General features: G+C 52.0%; 1 protein-coding gene across 1 annotated transcript in view; it reads left to right on the forward strand.

Annotated features, from left to right (window-relative positions):
* VSNL1 (visinin like 1) overlaps window positions 1-20,112 on the forward strand; it is a 102,905-nt gene that overhangs the window by 75,592 nt on the left and 7,201 nt on the right. The window lies entirely within an intron of this gene.

The raw sequence follows: 20,112 nt of genomic DNA on the forward strand, positions 1-20,112 counted from the left end.
AGCATAGGGAGGTAGGTGATGAGAGATCGGTCCCCACTTTGAAGGCCCTGGCATGCCAGGCCCAGGCGTCTATACTATTTCCTTAAGACAAGAAGAGGCAGGAAAGATGTTAAAAGTGATGTGAAATCTGTGTTTTAGAAAAATCACCATCAGTGCCCTGGATGGTGATGAAAGGCAAGTGTGGGGAAGTTGTTTTGTCTCAGAGGAGAAGAGATCTGTGAGGGCTGTAGTCATCTGAGTGTTCAGATGTGGGTTTTGGGTTACAATACTTCCTTTTAATGTGCTTTAAGAGAAATTCCAAGGCCCATAGCACATCCCACCAGCTGCCCACCTCTGGGATTCGAGTGAGATCTTACTCCTACATCCTAAGTGGTTGAGTTTGCAGCCAGGGAAGGCGCTTCAGTGGAACACAGAGAGGAATGTATAGAAGATATATGTACAATATTAGTTTTCAGAGTAGTTTTACGCCAACTGTCTGTCCAGAGAGGGTCCTGTTGGTGGATGCAGTTCACAGCAGCAGTGGAATTCATCACAAACTGTGGACGACGACAGGAAGTGCCCCCCAGGAGGGCAGCAGACTGGTAGGCAGGCAAACACATCTCTAAGAAACATACCAGCTGCTTGAAGGCTGAAGATTGTGTCTGTACAATGTACAGCATCCAGACATTTTTGAACGGGTCTTCACTGGCAGGCTGGCCCCTGACCTGAACAGGAAGCTCGGCCTCCTGCCTGCTGCTCAGCCCAGCCAGTGTCTTTGAGGATCCAGGGCTCAGGAGTCGAAGGTCCCTGCCACCTGCTTTCAGGCCTTTTCTGGCATCTCATTCTATCCCCTGCCCACCTGCTTTCATCCTTGGCCACAGAGCCTCTCAGCTCTTTCTTGTCTGTATTTCAAAACCCCTGGCTCCCACTAAATAAAAATAATGTCTGCTTTCAGCACGGGGCTCAGAGCCAGGCAGGCTCTGAGCCAGGTTGACCCCACCTGTCTCCTGTCTCTACATTTCCTGTGGGCCTCCGCCCTACCTGGCCCCTCTCCTGGGCACCCAGCTGGCCTCCCTCCCTTGCGTCTTCAGCCACCCCCCAGGCTGGGTTTCCAGACTATTATTAAGCTCCTTCATGCTCAGGGTGGTTTAGTGAGAGGCCTGGAGGTGAACGGATCTAGGACCCAATCCCAGAGCATCAGCTACCCAGCCTTGGGCAGGGCAGCAAACCCTCAGCTCCTACCTGGACGTGGGGTAACAGCACCCACCTCCAGGGTCGGCGAGAAGATGCAGTGAGGTGCTCACATAAAGGAGGTGCGTGCGAATGAGCACCCTTCCACTTCACTCAAGGAAGGCCACCCCTACCGAGACCGGGACTGAGGCAGGTTCTCCAGATGAAGATATATTTATCCAGCGATTCAAGGCTCACAGCTCCTCGAGAAAGAGCGATGGCTGTTCACACTCCAGAAGCCCAATCAGTTGGAGCAGACATAAATAAGCAAATGGACGCTCCAAGTTCCTGGATGGGAAAAGACTCAGAACTGCAAAGATGCCAGCTCTCCCTAAATGAATGTAGCAGCTCCAAGCAATCTCCATCGAAACCTCTCTGGGTCTTGCTTCGTTTGGTTGTTTTGCAACTTGACCTAATTATTTCGAAGTTCCTCTGGGAGAAGATGTGTTCAATAATAATCAAAAAAAGAGGAAAGGGGATGCTTGCCACCTATTAAAGTATATTATAAGCTTTCAACAATGAAGGCACTGAGCTATTGATGAAGAATAGACTGAGAGCCCATGAAACAGAACATCTAGCTCACACTCAGGCCCCAGCCCGCGGCGTGAGTGCAGCATTGCACCCGGCAAGGGGAAAGCGGACCCTTCGTGAAATCGTGTGACACTTGTCGCTAGCCATGACAGTCCCAGAATAGATGTGAATGCTTGGAGATCAATGAGAGCACTAGAGAGAGAGATTGAATAAGAAGGCAGCATAGGGGATATTTTGAATCTCAGTGTGGGAAAGGCCTTTCGATGATACCAAAAACAGAAGCCATTTAGGGAAAAGTACAAACTTTACCCAAAAGCATACACCTCCTTCACAGAAAAATGAAACAAACAATTATAACCAAGCTTACTTAGGATTTTTCCCAAAGGGAGTACGAAAGATAGTAAAGGTATACAGAAGATCCATACAAGCTCACTGGAAATCAGGGAAACGCAAAAAGCCTTGCTAACAATGCAGTATTTTTTTTTTTTTCTATCAGAGGAGAGATTAGGGTAAGTGCTAGCCCCCAGTGCCGTCATGTGTGCAGGACAGACCAGCACTCTGACTAGCTGTTGGAGTATCCCTGGGCACTGTGCATCAAAATTAAAATTGGTGCACTCTTTCACCAACAGTCTATTTTGGGAGATAACCGGAACAATTTAATGAATAAAAAAATGTTACTGAAGTATTGATAACAATGAAGTTCTTAACAATTGCCTGAGAGTTAAGATCTGGTTAAATAAATTATGAAATGTATCAGCCATAAAAAAAAAAAGAGGGTCATACCTGTAAAGCCAGTGGCATAAAAAGATTTTCACAAAGTAGCACTAACTGAATAAATCTAGTTAAAACAACACATATACATGCTTATATGTGTGTGTACGTGTGTGTACGCAGGTGCACAGGACTTGTACATAGGCACTTATATAAACAATGACCCAAGGGAAGGAACGACTTTTTATGGGTATGATTCACTGCTGTATCCTGAATGCATGAAACATAGTCATTGTTCAAAAAACAAACAAACAAACAAACAAAAAAAAACAACAACACTTGTTGAATGAGTGAATGAACGTCTGAAACAATGTTCACTGTTAAGAATGGCTCTCTTTGAGTAGTAGGTTTTTGGATAATAATTCCTTATCATTATGGGTTTTTTTTCTAGGTTTTTATTTATTCATTTGAGACAGGGAGAGAGACAATGAATTGGTGGGGAAGGAAAAGGGTCAGAGAGAAGCAGACTCCCCACTGAGCAGGGAGCCTGATGCAGGGCTTCATCCCAGGACCCCGGGATCATGACCTGAGCCGAAGGCAGACGCTTGACTGGCTGAGCCACCCAGAGGCCCCCCCCCCATCATTATGTTTTAATTTTTTTAGAAACGTGTTTTATCCTTAAAGTCAGAAAAAAACATGGTAATTTTCCTTAAATGAAAATAAAAATACTTAAAAAAATCCCAACAGTGAATCTTCATTATACACTGAACGGATCACTCTTTGGAGAAGAATTATGAAGGAAATGTAGAATTAAGCATGTAAAATATATCTCTTGGTTAATTTAATATTAAAGTAAGGAAAGAACTGTATATGAGAGATCTGGTGAGGGGCTGCCTTTGCCCCTCGTTAGTCAAGAGCTATTTATTGAGTACTACTGTATTCCAGGCATTAGGGATTCATAAATGAGTCAGGCATGACCCTCCACTGGAGGACCTCATAGCAGAGCACGGGGACAGGTGTAGAAACAGTTCCAATGACGAGTAGTAAGTGTCCTGAACACACCCATACAGGCAGGGCTTAGGTGTGGGAGAGTGTGGGCTAAAAAGGAAAGACCGGGCAGCCCTGGTGGTGCAGCGGTTTGGCGCCGCCTGCAGCCCAGGATGTGATCCTGGAGGCCCTGGATCAAGTCCCACGTCAGGCTCTCTGCATGGAGCCTGCTTCTCCCTCTGTGTCACTATGAATAAATAAATAAAATCTTTAAAATAAAAATAAAAAATAAAAAAAAGGAAAGACCAATCTAGGAGGACAGCTCAGCGGAGGTGACCCATGAGCTGAGTGATAAAGGCCTAATGGGAACTCAGAAGAAAAAGCGATATTCCTAGCCGAGAGAAAAGTGTGGGCAGAGCGTGAAAGAGAACTTTGGAAGGATTTCCAGTGGCTCAGTGCAGGCCCGGAGCGCCCGAGGTGTGGGCTGGGAAGTGAAGCTGGAGAGATTTGCAGGCCCCGCGTGGCCCAGAGGGCCTCCTGTGACTGGCTGGCGGGTGGCTTTAATCACGGGTTGGGGGAGCCTGTGGTGGGGAGGGTGTCAAAGGGCTTTCGGGGCAGAGATGGAAGGATGAGACCTGCAGGGGCAGCAGCTCTGGTAACGCAGTGCGCAGCAGAGGCAGCACCCCGCCGCCCACATGGTGTGACCGTGCTGCTGCCCAGGGCCCCGGGCTAGGAGCCCTGCACTGGGTTCAGGGCTCTGCTCTTAATGTCCTGAAATTCTTGATAATTTTTTAAACCAGGGCCCCACATTTTCATTTGGCACTGGGCCCCGCAATTATGTAAGGAGTCCTGGCAAGACGGGAGGCCGGGGCTGGACGGCAGGTGCCGGGGAGGGACCTTTGGGGTTGGGGGGAGGGGGTGTCTTCTTGTTGTCCGGAGAAGGAGCAGCAAATGAAGTGGCAACGAGCCGCAGGGCACAGGCCGGGAAGATGCCCCTGCAGCGTGCGAGAGGGTAAAGTGAGTCCCAGGCGACCTTCCCGGGCCTCCTTCCACCCTCATTTTGCTTCTGCTTGGAAATTGCGGTTAACCCGGTGGGTGCGGGGAGAGGAGCAGGTGCTTTGTGTATTTGGTTTGGTTTTGCTGGGAGCACAGCTGCGAAGCGGAGAAGGTGGGAGCTCCCTGCTTGAGATCGCTCAGCTCTGGCCCCTGCCATGTGCCCCAGTCTGCACCCACGTCCTCTTGGGGTCCTGCTGCAGGGAGCTGCTGCTTCAGCTGGGCTCTGCACCCCCCCACTTCCCCCCCACGCCCCCCCACCCACACACGTGCATGCAGCTCTGGGCACATGAGGGTTTGTTTTTGTCACATGAGGGTTTCCTTGCACACGCCGCAGCGTGCACCAGCTGCTTAGCAACAGGCCGTTGGGCAGAGCTGGGAATTGCGGGCCCCTCTGGCTGCTGCAACCACAGGTGCCCCCGGGAGGGGAAGGGTCCATGGGAGGGGCTGGAGCTGAAGAGCAGGGGTGTGCGGCCACCAGAAGGCCGCTCCCGAGGCGGTACAGTCAGGGCTCTGGTGCTGTGCCAGGAATCTCCGAGGCCTGCTGGGAACAATGCTCCAGAAAATAGAATCCCAGCCCAGAGTGCAGAGAAGCTGCAGGGATGGCTGAGAACAGGTGGCAGGCAGAATGAAAATCCAGAAGGATCTGCTGATGGGGTTTGCTTTGGCAGGATCTGGGTTCAAGTCGCCCTGAAAGCTTCTGCACTGGTTTCTGGCTTTGGAGCTTAAGATCAAATCCCCTCCCCAAGGAGTCCGGCCTCTGATCCAGCAGCAAGGCAAAAGGGATCAGCACCAGGGCTCTGCGGGGGGCTTTCCTAGGTTCACATCTCAGCTCTGCCCTTCACTGTGTCACCTTGAGAAAGTTACTTAACCTCTCTGTGCCTCAGTTTCCTCATCTCTGAGTCCTACCTCCCAGGACTGTCTTGAAAGTGAAGGTAAGATGGGGAAAAGGACTTAAAACAATGTCTAGCATATGGGTCTGAGCCAACCCATGGTACCTTGCACTTCTCTGGGATGAGTACTTTGTTGTCCGCAATGGCACAAAAGGTAGACTCCAAAGCAGAAATCCACAATCCTGATGGCAGGGAGAGATGTAAGCTACCTTTTTTTTTTTTTTTTTTTTTTTTAATGTCTTCCACATACCTGGCATTGTACAAAATCCTTTACATAAACTATTGCATTATCATACATGGGCTTGGTCTTTCCATAACTGTGAAAACTGAGACTCAGGAACCAGTGCCCTGCTCAAGGCCACACACCACTGCAGAGGTGAAGCTAGGGTTTGACACGGTCATTACAGCTCCAGAGCCATCACTCATTCCTCTGAGCCAAGCCGTCTCCCCTATTGCTTCTCAGAGAAGAAGAAAAAAAAAAAAAAACAAAAAAACTGATTTCTCTTAGAGGGTCAGGACTTGCTAGAGAGAGTTCCTCCCCAGAATGACATTCTAGAAGTATTGTATGAAGTCAGTGTGATGGTCATGGCACTCCCTGGTGCATGGTACCCAGGATGGGGAGATGCTAGCCAGGGTTCGAGAAGCATGGAAGATGCTACCAAGATATGAAGACATTAGACACGTGAATGAGGGATGGGGACATGGGTTCGTGCAATGGTTGCAAGCTCCCCACAGAGGCAGGTGATCCAGACTGGCCCTTCACTGACCTTCAGTTCAAGCCTGGTGTGTCTGAGAGCAGGAAGAGAAACTGGTGTCTCAGCTTTAGAGGTCACAACCTCTACCCAGGGGCTCACGGCCTTCCTGGGGAATGCACAAACCCCTGCTTCCCTGACCAAGGGGATGCTTGCTCTGTGATGTATACGTGTTCCTGAGGTTCACTGACAGCAAGAGCCCAGACACAGTCGTCGGCAATGTCCGTGTGTCCAGGGCAGGCTTCCATATGGTGGCCGTGAGCCCCATCCGAATGTGGCTACTGGGAATTGAGATGCGCCCTACGTATGCCACACACACCCACCGAATTCAAAGACTTGGTCCCCCCCAAAATGTAAACTATTTCATCAATAACTTTAATATTGATTCCATGTTTAAATGATATCATTTGAGGTGTTTGAGCATGGTGGGGGTAAATCAACTAGGCTGTTAGAATTAACTTTACTTGTCTTCTTTCTTAACTTTGAAGCAGTCATTAGAACATTTCAGAGAATGGATGTGGCTTTCTGTTGGGCAAGGCTTCTCTCCAGGGTGTTCCTCCCAGGCTTTGCGCTTGGAGAGCGCTCTAGCAGTCATGAGACACCAGCCTTTCTTTACGGTAGAATCCTCATAGAAAGTCAGGCCTGGAACGAGGGGCCCTGAGCCATGCTGTTCAGTCTCCTGATGTACAGGCACAGACACTGAGGCCTGCAGGGGAACCGATGCTGGGGCTCGGGGGAGAAGCCTGGCCCGCGCCCAAGCCCGAGTTAGGCCTGGCTCACCCACCGGGTTCACTCCACTGCTCTGCCCTAGGGAAGGCTGGGAGGACCCTCCTGGGGGAGCCTCGGCATCTTTATTCGTGGGCCTGGCTGAGGGCAGCCCTGGGAGCCTGGTGGGAGGCTGCTCTCTGCTTTCCCTGCAGAGATAAATATGGCAATGTGGGAGGAGAGCTTCCAGGAGCCAGGACGGCTGCAACAACTAACTAGGGCCGAGGAGGAGGCTCCCCGGGGCTGAAACCAGCCGAGTCTCCTCAGCCCAGCCTAGTGCCCCCTCAGCCTCCTGCCCCCGCTCCACGGAGTCACCCCAGTCAGGCTTTGCAGACCCACCGGGCCTCTGCCCAGCTGACTCTTGGTTTCCGTTCCCTACAACACCCGCCACGGGTTGCCTCCCGATGCCCCCCAAATGCACTCGTGCCTCCTTGCCTCCTGCCACCCTCAGAACCCCACTCAGGCCCCCCAGCATGCTAACCCCTGACCTCCCCAGGCCTGCCTGGGCTTCCTTCTTCAAAGCCCAGACGCTTGGTATCTAAGTAGTTATTAGATGGCTTTGTGTGATTGGCAGGTCGGCAGCTTCTGCATCCTGAGGGAGGGGTTAGATAGGCACACTCTGCGGGGCCCCATCCCAAACCTGCTGAATCGGAATCTGCATTTTAACAAGACTGCCAGGAAACCCGCAAACCCACTAGCACGGAGCTGAGCTGTGGCTCGCACCAGTGAGAGCAGGACACTGGCAGGTTAGCCCTGTTCCCGCCCCAGCACCCAGCACAGCACTGAGCTTACAGGGGACACCCTGTGCCCAGAAGGAATGCCTGTGTTGGGTCCCCAGAGCCCGTGCGTTTTCTCGGGTGCTGTTCACACAATCACCCCAATGCCCTGGATGGTGCCGAGCTGTTAAGTCAAGAACCCTTGGCTCTGGCCCAAGCCCACAACCCGCAAGCGACCTGTGAGCAACTTGGCCCATCGGATGCTGCAGAAGAACTGCTGGCCTCGCCTGCTCCGTGGCTTTGCTGCATCTGTGTGACTTTGACGGATGCAGGTGGTCCGCCGCTGCTACGTGGTGAGGGTCAGAGGCAGGACTGGGGCTGTGCCCTTGTCGGTGTCTGTGTTCCCGTAACCAGTTCGATCAGAGGCGTGTAGCTCAGTGCCTGTGTAGAGCCTCTAGAGCCGAAAGAGCTCAAATTCTGCACTAGCTAGCTATGTGATCTTGCACACATTAGCATCGTGTCCCTGTGCCCCTGTTTACTCATCTGTGTAACGGGGCCAGCAGGGACGCCTGCGTCAGAGGGTGTTAGAGGATCAGATTGTTAAACGCTGACAATGTGCTGAAACCATGCCTGGCGCATAGTCAGGGCTATAGAGGTTCGTTCAAATCAGCATCTTTTGTCAAGTATAATGTAGACAGTGTGCAGATTTAGAATCCTAAGAGCTGATGGAACCCCTAGGGCTCACAGAGAACCAACTCCCTCATTCTACACAAGAGGATCCGGGCCCAGATCATCCCATCCCACTGCCAACATGGGACCGCGCATAAGCAGCACAGCGGGAACCTGGACTCTCTCTTGTCAGCTGGGGGGCCGGGGTGGGGGGTGTCACGCCCTGCAAGACATGATCAGAAAGAAGAGTGGCTCTGGGTCTGGTGGCCCTCCTCTGTGGCTCCTGCCCTCTGTCCTTGTCAGGGGGGAGGATTCCAGCAGTGGCCTCCACTGGCAATCCCTCCAGAGACTTCCCTTGTGCCCTGAAGTCTGATCTCCAAATCAGTCCTTCCAGACCACAGAATCAGGAATCAGCTTGCACTTGCTGGGGACACACGTGGGGGTAAGGAAGATCCAGAGCCAGCGTTTGGGAGGAGAGAAAGCGGAGGAGGGCTCCTCCCATCGGAGGCTGGCTCCCTCCTTAATCTGAGGCTCTGCAGGGATGATAAGAAATGGTGGGGTCCGGTGCCTGGGTTCGGCTCCCCTTTTGTGGGTTTTATGTTCCTGCCCATGAGTTCTGGCTCTTGGCGCATCCCCTGGTCTTTCCAGATGAGCCCTCCCATGTCGCCCCACAGGTTGTAGCCTCTAGGAAGTCGAGGTTCACAGGCCTCCCTCCTGGAATCAGCCTCTGGGGCCCAGCAAGATTGGACAGTAGAGAGTGGGCAGTTTTCTGCATGGTCTGGTGTGACGGTCTGGTCTTGTCACTCTTCTCCCAAGGGGCTGGTGGGGCTGCTGGGGTACACTGCCCTGCTGCTCTGGAGGGGAGGGCTCCCCCCCAAGCCCCTCAGTATCTCTCATGTTACAAAATTCTTTCCCACAACTGGATTACTGGCTTTGAGCAAATTTGGATTCTGGTTGACTTGGGATTTGTATGGGCTTGAAGGTAATAAAAGGAAGATCTAGATGCCACAGGATGCATCCTCCACATTCTGCAAGGCAGGACCGACACCCTCACCCGTGGCTGGCTGTGGGTCCCTGGCTGCCTTGCGCTGCTAACGAACCCTGGGTGTGCCTCTGTGTCTGCTGCCCTAAACAGGCTGAGGTCCCAAGCTATGGTTTATGCTACCCTGCATCCCTTTCAAACACCTAGTCCAGCACCAGCACGTAGTGGGTGCACACAGTAGCTCATTATTGACTAATTAAAAAAATTATTTTTTTCCATAAAAGAGTAAAAGAAAATCATTTCCTTTACTTGTGTGTTACAGCGTTCCTCCATCTTCATATTCTCAGTGCACATGGAACACAGCCTTGCCAAAACACAAAATAGTAATAGCAATAATAATATGGCATCTTTCATTTGCCGAGCACCTACTATGGGCCACGTACTATGTGCAGGATTGATCACACACGTCGCCTTAACCCGAGAGCATCGTTCCTGGATCCATCCAGAGAGAGCCCACTGCCCCCAGGTGCACTGCTCTTCTTCGGCAGAACCTGTACCCAGCCATGGGCATCCTGACTCATTTCCATGCCAGCAACCAGTTCTCTCCCACCTCCAGCTCATTCTTCATACAAATAAACTAAGGCTTTGAAAAAGATTACCAACCCTTTGTCCAAGATCCCACATGTAGTAAACCGCAGGACTGGTATTCAGTCCCAGACCCCTCTGAGCACAAAGCTCACTCCCCCACCATGGCACCTGCGCTTCCCTACAGGATGTTCCTCCTTTGTGTCTCGGGCCGCACCCACACCTTTTCCTATAGCTCTGGTGGCAGAGATGGGAGCACGTGGAACCAGAATAATTGGGCAGCAGTTATAGATATGTCAGCAATGGGGGACAGTGATACATTTGGGGAACCATCTTCGAGTAGGTAGGAAGATTCCCCCTTTCCAGGAAATGGAGGGCACATCTTCTGAGGCTGTGGCCTAGAACATGTTCATTTCTTACAAACCTCAGCTTCCGTAGATAGAGCTCCCCTTTGCTCAGGCTACTGTTGCCATCCGTCACTCTGTTGTTGACACCTCCCTCTCCGGGGCTGCAGACTGGTGGCCTCTGGCATGCTAGTAGGGCTCTAATTGGGATGCAGCTAGGCTGAGCATTCTCATCATTGTCACCATGACATTGTGACGTGTGTTGGGTGTAGGGTGAAATGGGAATCGATCTTGAACAGATCACTGTATTCTAGGAGGAGTGGGGGAGACGAAACAACCAGTTTCAGACCCAGTTGCTAAATCTGCTCTACCCACTTCAGTTGGAGTAATTGAAGGAATATCAGGCCCTCAAGGGGTCTCTTTCCAGTTTTCCCCATAGCAAGCAGCCTTCCACCAAACACCTTCAAAGATCCTCACCCCTTGTCTGGTTTCAAAGATAAGCTCCTTTTTAAATTGGTAAAACGACCTTCTCTCAAATCAAACAGATTGCCTTTAAATGGAAATTCATGACAATTGCAGAGTGTAATTTACTATTGGTGACCTCCTATTTTGTAATACATGCTCATAGTGGACTGATTTATGTTGGGGGCTCAAGGTTCATCAGCAAGAGAAGTACTGGTGAAAACCCCTTGCCCCAAATCAAGATGTCATTGATCCAATTTGTAATGTGAATTGAATATTGGACAGAGATAAAGAAAGAGTTCGTTTGTTTTTTTAAAAGTCTGAGTAACCAATGAATATCTGCCAGGCTCTGTGAAACTTCCAGTAGGGATAGAGATAGAGATACGACAAAGAGATAGAAATAGAGATAAGTAGGGAGATAGAAATATAGATATCTACAGATACAGAGACAGATAGGGAGGTAGAGATACAAATAGATATTGATACGACGCACAATCAAATGCAGATAATGTTCCCCCTTTGGTTTGATCCTGTAATTAAGACATATCAACACCAGGGGGCGATGTGGTAAGTGCTTCGGTTAATAACAAATGCAAAATCATGGAAGTACTTTCCATTTGTCAAATTCATTATTAATTAATGCTTTCTTCCCTTTTTTTTTTGAGATTTTACTTCCAGAATCAGAAAAATAAATCAAATGCTATAGGTAAAGTGAATTTTAAGCTTATCTGATTTGTGCCCTCATTTTAGTTCATTTATAGGAAAATGGAAGTCTTCCGAGGCAAAATGGCTTGGCGTTAGTCACACCTGGACACCCTGTCTCTCAACCCAGCATCCTTTCCTCTACAACACTGAGCTTCCTTTATGCATCCGAAGCATTTATAGAGCACCTACAGTATACCAGATCCTAGTTTGATATAATAAAGAGCAAAGCATAATATTTCCCTTAACACAGAGGTGATTTGGGCTGTTCTCTTGGTGATGATTCTAAAGCAAAAGAGACCCGATTTCTATAAACAAGTCACAGAACTTCTCTGGGAGTTCATGACCTTCTTGGGGCAGCGTAACAAGGTCAAAGTGCATACAGAGAGACCTGGCGTTGGATATAGGCGAAAACTGCTTCCCCTGCCCCAAGAGGCAAAAGCCCCTTTCTCTAGAAATTTCGTTCAGGACTAATTTTCTTCTCAAATAGATGTAGTTCTACAGGAACCAGGAGTTAATAGTGGTTTCCTTGTCACCAAGCCTGGAGCCCCAAGGGAGACGTGACTGCAGAAAATAGATGTTGTGCCCCGGAGGACAAGTGAAGAGGCAGCTCTGAGAGGTGACCCAAGGAGCTGGGGGCGGCGTGGGGTGGGTGTGTTTTTTAACCCCCTCCTGGAGAGCCCACCTGTGGAAGGCGGCTCCGGCTCCTGGCAGCATCTGCTCCAGGATGGGGACCAGGTCTTCTATTTTACTCCTGATTCTTTGTTGCCTCTCCTCACCCTCCCTCCTGCCCACACACAGCTCAGCATAGAGCCTGGCACCAATTAGGCTTTTGTGAGTATCTGTTGAATGAGCACGTTGGCAGAAAACAGCTTTTGGACTCACCATTTCTAATTAAGGGGAAGTGTCTCTCTCCTCTCCCCATCCACGTGACCAGGTACATGCACTGCTCTGGGGATGATTCACACCATCGTGAATCATCCCCTAAAGTAGTAATGGCAGTGACAGGTTTTAAGGCCGAACGGTGAGCCTCCTTTGGCAGAGCTGACTTAAGACAATCTTCCGAACACATTTCAGCCCTTTGAGTGGCCACTGTGTGCATTTGCTGCTGTGTCCTGAGGCTTCAAAGAGACCCGCTGTGCAGTCGCTTGGTCATTGGGCAGATATTTACTGAGCACCTTCTGTGTGCCTGGCCCCTACTAGGCAGCAGGGGTTGTGGCGGTGGGGAAACCAGGCCATTCCCTGTCCCGTTGAGCTGACAGTCCGCTAGGGGAGAAAGGCATTAGCCTAACTGTCCCGTGAACACAGGATGATGGTTACCAGGGGCAGGACTCCACTCAGTGACAGGCACGTGTGTAATAGAAGGTTCTGACCTAGGCTCGGAGAAGGATTCCTGACAAAGTGAAGACTGAATCAAGGTCTGAGAACCAACAGGTGTTGGCTGTTGGGGGGTGAGGTAGAGCATTCCAGATGAAGGGAATAATCAGGCTGTGGTGGGAGGACACAGGGAGGCCCCAGGCGGTAGAAGGGGCTCAGGGAACAGAGGAGTGGACTAGAGCTGGGGAGGCTCAGAGGCCTGGGGAGACTCTCGTTCCTTCCTCTGGGAAGAATCAGACGTGGCTGGTGGGTCCTGGAGGTGGACGTGACTAAGCGGGCAGGAGAGGTTCCTCCGGAGCTGTGGGGAGGAGGGCCTGCAGAGCCCGGAGAGTGGGTGCGGGGCCAGTGCGGAGGCAGAGAATGTGGGGCGGTCAGGAAGCAAGGATCCTATGCCTGTGTGAGATCACGTGAGCGAGAAGGGTCTAATACCAAAACCAAACACCAAGCTGATCCTCAGGGGCCCCAGCTTGGCCGGTGCCGTAAGGTGTGTCTACGAGACCCTATGACAAACCACCTGCTGACCTGGGTGCTGCCTGAAGATCAGGGTACGGGGTGCATCATGGCAGCCTTGGGGGGGAAGGGAGGAGGGACCCTCCAATACTCAGGGTCCCAGCTCCGTGTGGGCCCAGTAGATCTCACAGCAATCCCACGTAATAGGAATGCATTGCTATTGCCCCATTTGGTGGATGAGGAAACTGAGGCTCAGATGGGCTAACAGAGGTAGCCACCATCGCAGAGTCAGACAGACGGGGTTCACGGCCCCCCTCGGCCTCTCATTGACCTTGGTGGGTCCTGCTTTCTTTCAGGGATCAAGCCAAGGCCCAGGAGGCTGAGTGAAATCCTCAGGCTTGGTTGGCACAGGCCCTCCCTCCACAGCACCCCCCACACACAGAGCAGGGGCCATAGCCCCCCTCGGCCTGCCCTGGGCGCAGGCCCCTCCCGCTGCTGGGGAGGAGGCAGGGCTGAGTGTGCACCCGCGTGGAGGGCAGAGGGTTTACCACTTCGTCTCTGGTGGTGCTCCACCTCCCACGGGCCGCTGAGGAGCGCGGGGACCGGAGGGCTCCTGTGGGCACAGCTCGAGGCGGGAGGAGCACTGTGTGGGGAGGAAGAAGCAGAGGGATGGGCGAGGAGAGGCCGAGCCTTTCGGGATCCTGGTGAGGAGGAAGAGTGTGGCTGGGAGTTGCAGGCTGGGCCCCCTGGGCAGGTGACAAGCCTGGCGGCTTGCCTCAGACCGAGCCTGCTTACCTGTCCCACCCCCCCCTTTCGTGGTCCGACCTCCTGCCAGTTGGTTAACCCAGGATAACGACCCTCAAGTCCTCAACGGGTTGAAGAACCAGCTGAGGGACCCTATGATACAGACCTGCTCAGGGCTTTGCTCCCTGATAGACACTCAGGAAGTGGTAGCTGCTGCATTAGCAGCAGGGCCTGAAGAGGGGAGTCCCGAGCCAGGGATCCAGGGGAGTCCGGAGCCAGGGATCCCTGAGCCAGGGATCCACGGGAGGCCAGAAGCTTCTGGCATGTTCCAGCAGCGCGGAGGGCAAAGGACCTCCGAGGGAGAATAGCCCTATTTCCGAGGGGGACCTGAGGGGTGGGATAAAGAAGACTCCACCCTTGGGGAGGGGATTGTCTGTGGGTTCATTAGCCCCAGAACAGAGGCTTCTGACATTGGAGAAGAAAGGAAAACAGAATTGACCTGAGTTGGGACACTTTTAAAGGGACAGTGTCCTATGAGCGATTGGATGGCTTAGCTCTCCAAGACTGTGGGCCTGGAGCGTCCAAGAATATACCTTCTGTTCTTTGATCCCATCATGAGCTCTATTTCGGGCAAACTAATGGGCAGAAATCTATTCTGAGTTCTGAGGGCTGCTCAGCAGCAGCCGGGAGCTGGGCCTTGGGCGGAGCCCTGGAGAGAGGCTGTCCTCCTCAGTGGCCTCGCTGCCACCCACTCTCGACACAGCACACCAGCTGCCACGGTGGGCCAAGGCCGAGCTGTGCAAACCTCCCTCACCCTGCAGGTGGGTCAGCGGAACCTCTAGGAGACCTGCATCCCCCATTACATTGAGGCAGGCCCCGTGGACGCTGGGAGAGGGAGAGGTTCTCATGGGAAATGTTGTAATGTTTTCTCCGCACTCAGTACAACTTCTAGGAGGACGAGATGTACAGGCAGCAGGATAGAGCCAAGGGCTGGAGTGGGGGGTGCAGGGGAAAGATTGCACGAGGGGATGGAAGCCCCATGATTTCAGGCCATTTCTTAACACGGCCACCAAGCAGGCTTCTGTGCCATACCGGGTAGGGCCCTGGGCTCGCAGAGGCGAATGACACCATGCATATTCAGCAGGAGGTGTCAGCACCATATGTTTTTTTTTTAAAAAAGACCTTTTAATACTCGCAACTGAACAGGTTATTAAAAAAATGCAAGTACTGTGCTTTGACCCTCTCTCTGTAGGGAAGAGCCTCTGGTGGCTTTGGAGCAAGCTGCTAAATGGGTGCAAAGCCTCCGACTGTCTTTCCGAGGAGAGACAAAGTCTCGAGCATTTCCAGGGGGTTTCTCTTGCACGTTGGTTGGTTCAAAGTAGGGGTGTGTAGTGCAGTTGGATGCAACATAGGTGAAATCCCAGGAAGTTTTAGACTCTGAAACCATTCCTGAGTTACGATGAAAAACAGTGGGTTGACAGAAGCCTGCATATTTGGGTGCAGGGAGAGGAACACGTGGACATTTTTGTTTTTCAAGTTCCTAAGATCATCCCCATTACTTGGTGGTGGTTCTGTACACGCATCCTAGCGTAATTTTATACAGCTCTATGCACTTGCTTGCTTAGTATCGCTTTCCCCTACCATCCTTAATGCTCTGTGTCTTTTTTGTATTTTATTCAGTATCTAACACAGTACCTGGCACATAGTAACTGCTCAATAAACGTCAGGTTAAAGAACAGAATGAGTCGTGAGCAGTATCCCTCGGCAGCCTTTTCGGAATGTCCGTGTAGTACACACGTGCTGCCAGAAGGGGGCGCGCCGTGCCCACCGCCGAAGCCTTCGGACCTTTTTTTTTTTTTTTAATTTTTGTTATTGGAGTTCAATTTGCCAACACATAGCATAACACCCAGTGCTCATCCCAAGTGCCCCCCTCAGTGCCCGTCACCCAGTCACCCCAACTCCCCACCCACCTCCCTTTCCACTGCCCCTTGTTCCTTTCCCAGAATAGGTGTCTCTTATGTTTTGTCTCCTTCTCTGATATTTTCACTCATTTTCTCTCCTTTCCCTTTATTCCTTTTCACTAATTTTTATATTCCCCAAATGAACGAGACCATATGATGTTTGTCCTTTTCCGGTTGACTTACCGGAGGGTATCATGCTGAGTGAAATAAGCCTTTGGACCTTAGAGGGAAGGTGGCAAAGAATTCCATCACGCAGCAAATACGTCTGCTTCGTCAGGTGTGGATTTAGGTTCATTTCCGCAGCTTGACAAAGAGACACAGCGGGATGTAGCAGAAAGGACCACCCAGGCCTGCACCAAGACGTCGCCGTCGGTCGCAGCAGGCCCGGAACCTGGGCCCAAAGCCTGAACCTTCCAAGCTCGCTTGGTGGCCGCAGCCCCGAGGTCAGGATGGCAGGTTTTGCTGTAAGAACGGAATGAAGCGACCCACAGGGGAAGTCTTAGAATTGAGCCCGTTCCAGCGCTGTGCGATATCAGGAGAGCATTCCAGAAAATGCCGAGACCATGAAAATCTGCCCGTAACTTTCCACCTTCTAGATGTGCACCGTCTCATTCTGGAAAGGCGCCTGCCTTTCTTAACTGCTGCTCTGCATGACCCCGTGGCAGACTGACACAGTGGGAAGAGAATTAACCTAAAGGTTTGCTGGAACTTTCTGAGTCCACATTTCCTTGCGAAATAGAGCTGAGAATTCCTGCTTCACAGGGGGTTGTGAGAGCTGATGAGGTAGCACAGGTCACACCACTCGGTACAGAGGCCTGGGAGCCGCATGGGCTTATCTGAATTGACACATAAATTAGATAATATTACAATATTCAGTTCTTTGGTTATGCCGGTAACATTTCAAGGGGTATTTTCCCCCACTGTCTTCGATGCTCTATCAAAATATTTTATTTCCCTGCACCTACCACAGTGGTTGACCCATAGGGCTGGTGGTTATCATTTTGGACGGTGCAGTTATCGCGTATCTTTATAATCACAAGAAGTCCTAGTGGGCAGAGCTGTCTGGATTGTCATAAATGTCCAATGAGTGGCGCCTGTTTCCAGCAGCAGCGTCGCATCACCTGGCTATCTGGTGCTTGGGCTTGTCTCACCTGGTCACTCAACAGGACCTGCAGGCCTGTGCTGTGTGTTGTGGAGGCAACGGTGAGCAAACAAGGCTTCGCACTCTGGGAATTTACATTTTGATAACTGATATTACATTTTTTTAAAGATTTTATTTATTTATTCATGAGAGACAGACAGGGGGGCGGGGGCAGAGACACAGGCAGAGGGAGAAGCAGGCTCCATGCGGGGAGCCCGACACGGGACCCGATCCCGGGTCCCCAGGATCATGCCCTGGGCTGAAGGCGGCGCCAAACCACTGAGCCACTGGGGCTGTCCTCGATAACTAATATTAAATAAATAATCCCTTGAGGACACCTGGCTCAGTGGTTGAGTGTCTGCCTTCCGCTCAGGTTGTGATCCCGGGGTCCTCGGATGGAGTCCCACATCGGGCCCCCCTCAAGGAATCTGTTTCTCCCTCTGCCTATGTCTTTGCCTATCTGTGTGTCTCATGAATAAGTAAAAAGAATATTTAAAAAATAAATATATAAATTAATAATCCCCTAATAAATAGGAATGACACACGGGGCTGAGGACACCTCTGTTCTAAAAACCCACTTCTCTATTACCAAGTAAAAGTGAGAAAGAGGCAAACCATCCCTTTGGGTTGTCTTGAGGATTCTAGGAGGCAGGGAATGTGTAATTGGCTGCAACCATGCAGTACAGTTGTGAGGAAGGCCGGCGTCAAAGAGAAATCCGTTCACTCATTCATTCGCTAAGTCAGTCTCGAGCACCTGCTATGTAGAGATTCTGTAAGGACCTAAATAGTGTAGCAGCCGAGGCTCTCTGCCCTCCTGGAGTTTACATTTCTCATAGAGGAAGAAAGACAAAAGAATAAATAATTGAAATACGTTGTATGATAGCTTTTTGGAGAAAAACTAAGCAGTGAAGGGGAATAGGGAATTCTGGAAATGAGAGAGCTGACATTTATTTTAAGATTTTATTTATTCATGAGACATATGGAGAGAGGCAGAGGGAGAAGCAGACTCCCTGTGGGGAGCCCGATGCAGGACTCGATCCCAGGACCCCAGGATCACGACCTGAGCCGAAGGCAGACGCTCAACCACTGAGCCACCCGAGCTCACATCTTAATGAGTCAGAGCCTTGGTTTTCATTACTGGTTGGTGGAAACCCCTGTCTTCCCTCACAGGAGCATGACAGCATCTAGTTAATGCAGCAGCCCCATTTCACAGATGGGAGGCTGAGGCGAGGACAAATGCAAAGCCGTGCATGGCCACAGACCCTGCGCTCACCGGAGTCCTGCAGCTCGTCCTTGGGAGGTGCTACACTTAACGGTGGGGTGCAGGGGAGCACACTGTCCCTGCCCTCACAGAACCCTCGCACCAGCAGGGACACAGCAGGGACAGGCTGACTATGGTCTAAGGCGGGGGGGTTTGGAAAGATTCGTCCAGAAATGAGTGAAGCACAGGCAAGCAGAGGGGGAGATCCAGTCCAGCCATGAAGGTTCCAAGGAGGCAGAGCTGGACATAGAGAAAAGGTGGGGTCTCTCGACGGGCCAGGAAACGGGTGGAAAGGGAAGGCATATAAAATACAAAAGCGGGGGTGGGGGGCATGTTCGGTGACACCTGAGACCACAGTCGGGGTATAGAGGAGAAAGCAGGGGAATGAGGGACAGGTGCGTGCAGGCTGGGGCAATCAGGAAGCCCCACAAACCCCAGGGTTAGGAGTTCAGACTTCAGGGGTGGCTCAGTGGTTTAGCACCTGCCTTCAGCCCATGGCGTGATCCTGGAGTCCTGGGATCGAGTCCCACGTCGGGCTCCTGGCATAGAGCCTGCTTTTCCCTCTGCCTGTCTCTCTCTCTCTCTCTCTCTCTCTCTCATAAATAAATAAAATCTTTAAGGGGGGGAAGGAGTTCAACCTTCAGCTCCACACCCACAAACCTCTGGAGAGCAGAGCCTGAAGCAGGACACAGAGCACTGAAGGCACCGAGTGGGTCCCGTGTGGAAGGCCTCGGAGGTCGAGCCAAGGAGTTGGGGTTGGGTTCCCCGGGTGTCTCTGTGAAGAGAAGTGAGCCGGTCTGAGCCAGACTGTAGGGGGATCGGTGCTGCTCTGGGTGTTGGACCCAGCGGAGACCAGAGGCAGGAGGGCATCAGGGGACCGTGGCCAGAATCCGATGGCGGGGCACAGGACTCTGGCTGAGGCAGAAGGGAGGGAAGAGGGTAAGCTATATTTACTCCTCCAGATGGAAAGCCAAGTGGGGAGGTCACGCGGGGAGAAGCAGAGATCATCTCGACCCGACTGTGCTGAGTGAGGAGGACAGTTGCCTGCCCCCCGCCCCTACTGGGCCCTGGGAGCCCTGGGAGCTTTGCCGTGCCCCAGCTCCAAAGCCAGGTGACCCGGGTTACCAGGCTGAGAGTCCAAGTGGAGGGGTCCTGGACCCCCCACGTCCCCAGAAAGAGGACGCAGCCCTTCTCTGCAGCCAGCTCCCCACCATCCGATGGCCGGTACAGTGGCAGCCCTCACGTCCCGGCGTCCTGGGAGGAGAAGCCAAGGAAAGGAGGATGTGCGGCCCTGAAAGCTTATCTCAGGAACCTCAAGAAATCTGTCCAGGGAAATGCCACGGGACAAACGCGTGCTCCTCCCGCCTGTCACTGAGCAAGAAGAGGGCAGGGATGGTGACATGCTACATGGGTGGGCATCATGCTACACTCGGTGGGCTGGGTCCTGGCCCCACCACGGGCCAGCAACATCGGGAGCCCGTGTTCGCAGGGCGCCCCTGGGGCACAGGATTGTCCCTGTGGTATGACAGGGACAGATCGGCGTGTAGTCTTGAGGTGAGAGGCTCACCAGCAGGCCGGAAGTGGCCAGGGACAGAGGGCCCTTCCAGCCCCCACCATCTGCCATCTCCCACTACTGAGCTTGGTGTCCCCGTGTGTCAGAGCAAAAGGGCAGGCGCTGGACCTGAGGAAGGGGGCTCCAGAGAGGGCCCTGAGGAAACTGCCTCCAGGGAAGCATCCCGGCCAGCCGTCACCTTCCACGTTAGGACCTGGGGGTCTGGCCTAGTCACCTCCACCCCCAGAGATACCTTGTCCAAACT

The sequence above is a fragment of the Canis lupus genome, chromosome 17 (genome assembly GCF_003254725.2).
Source record: "Canis lupus dingo isolate Sandy chromosome 17, ASM325472v2, whole genome shotgun sequence".
NCBI classification, from domain to species: Eukaryota; Metazoa; Chordata; class Mammalia; order Carnivora; family Canidae; genus Canis; species Canis lupus.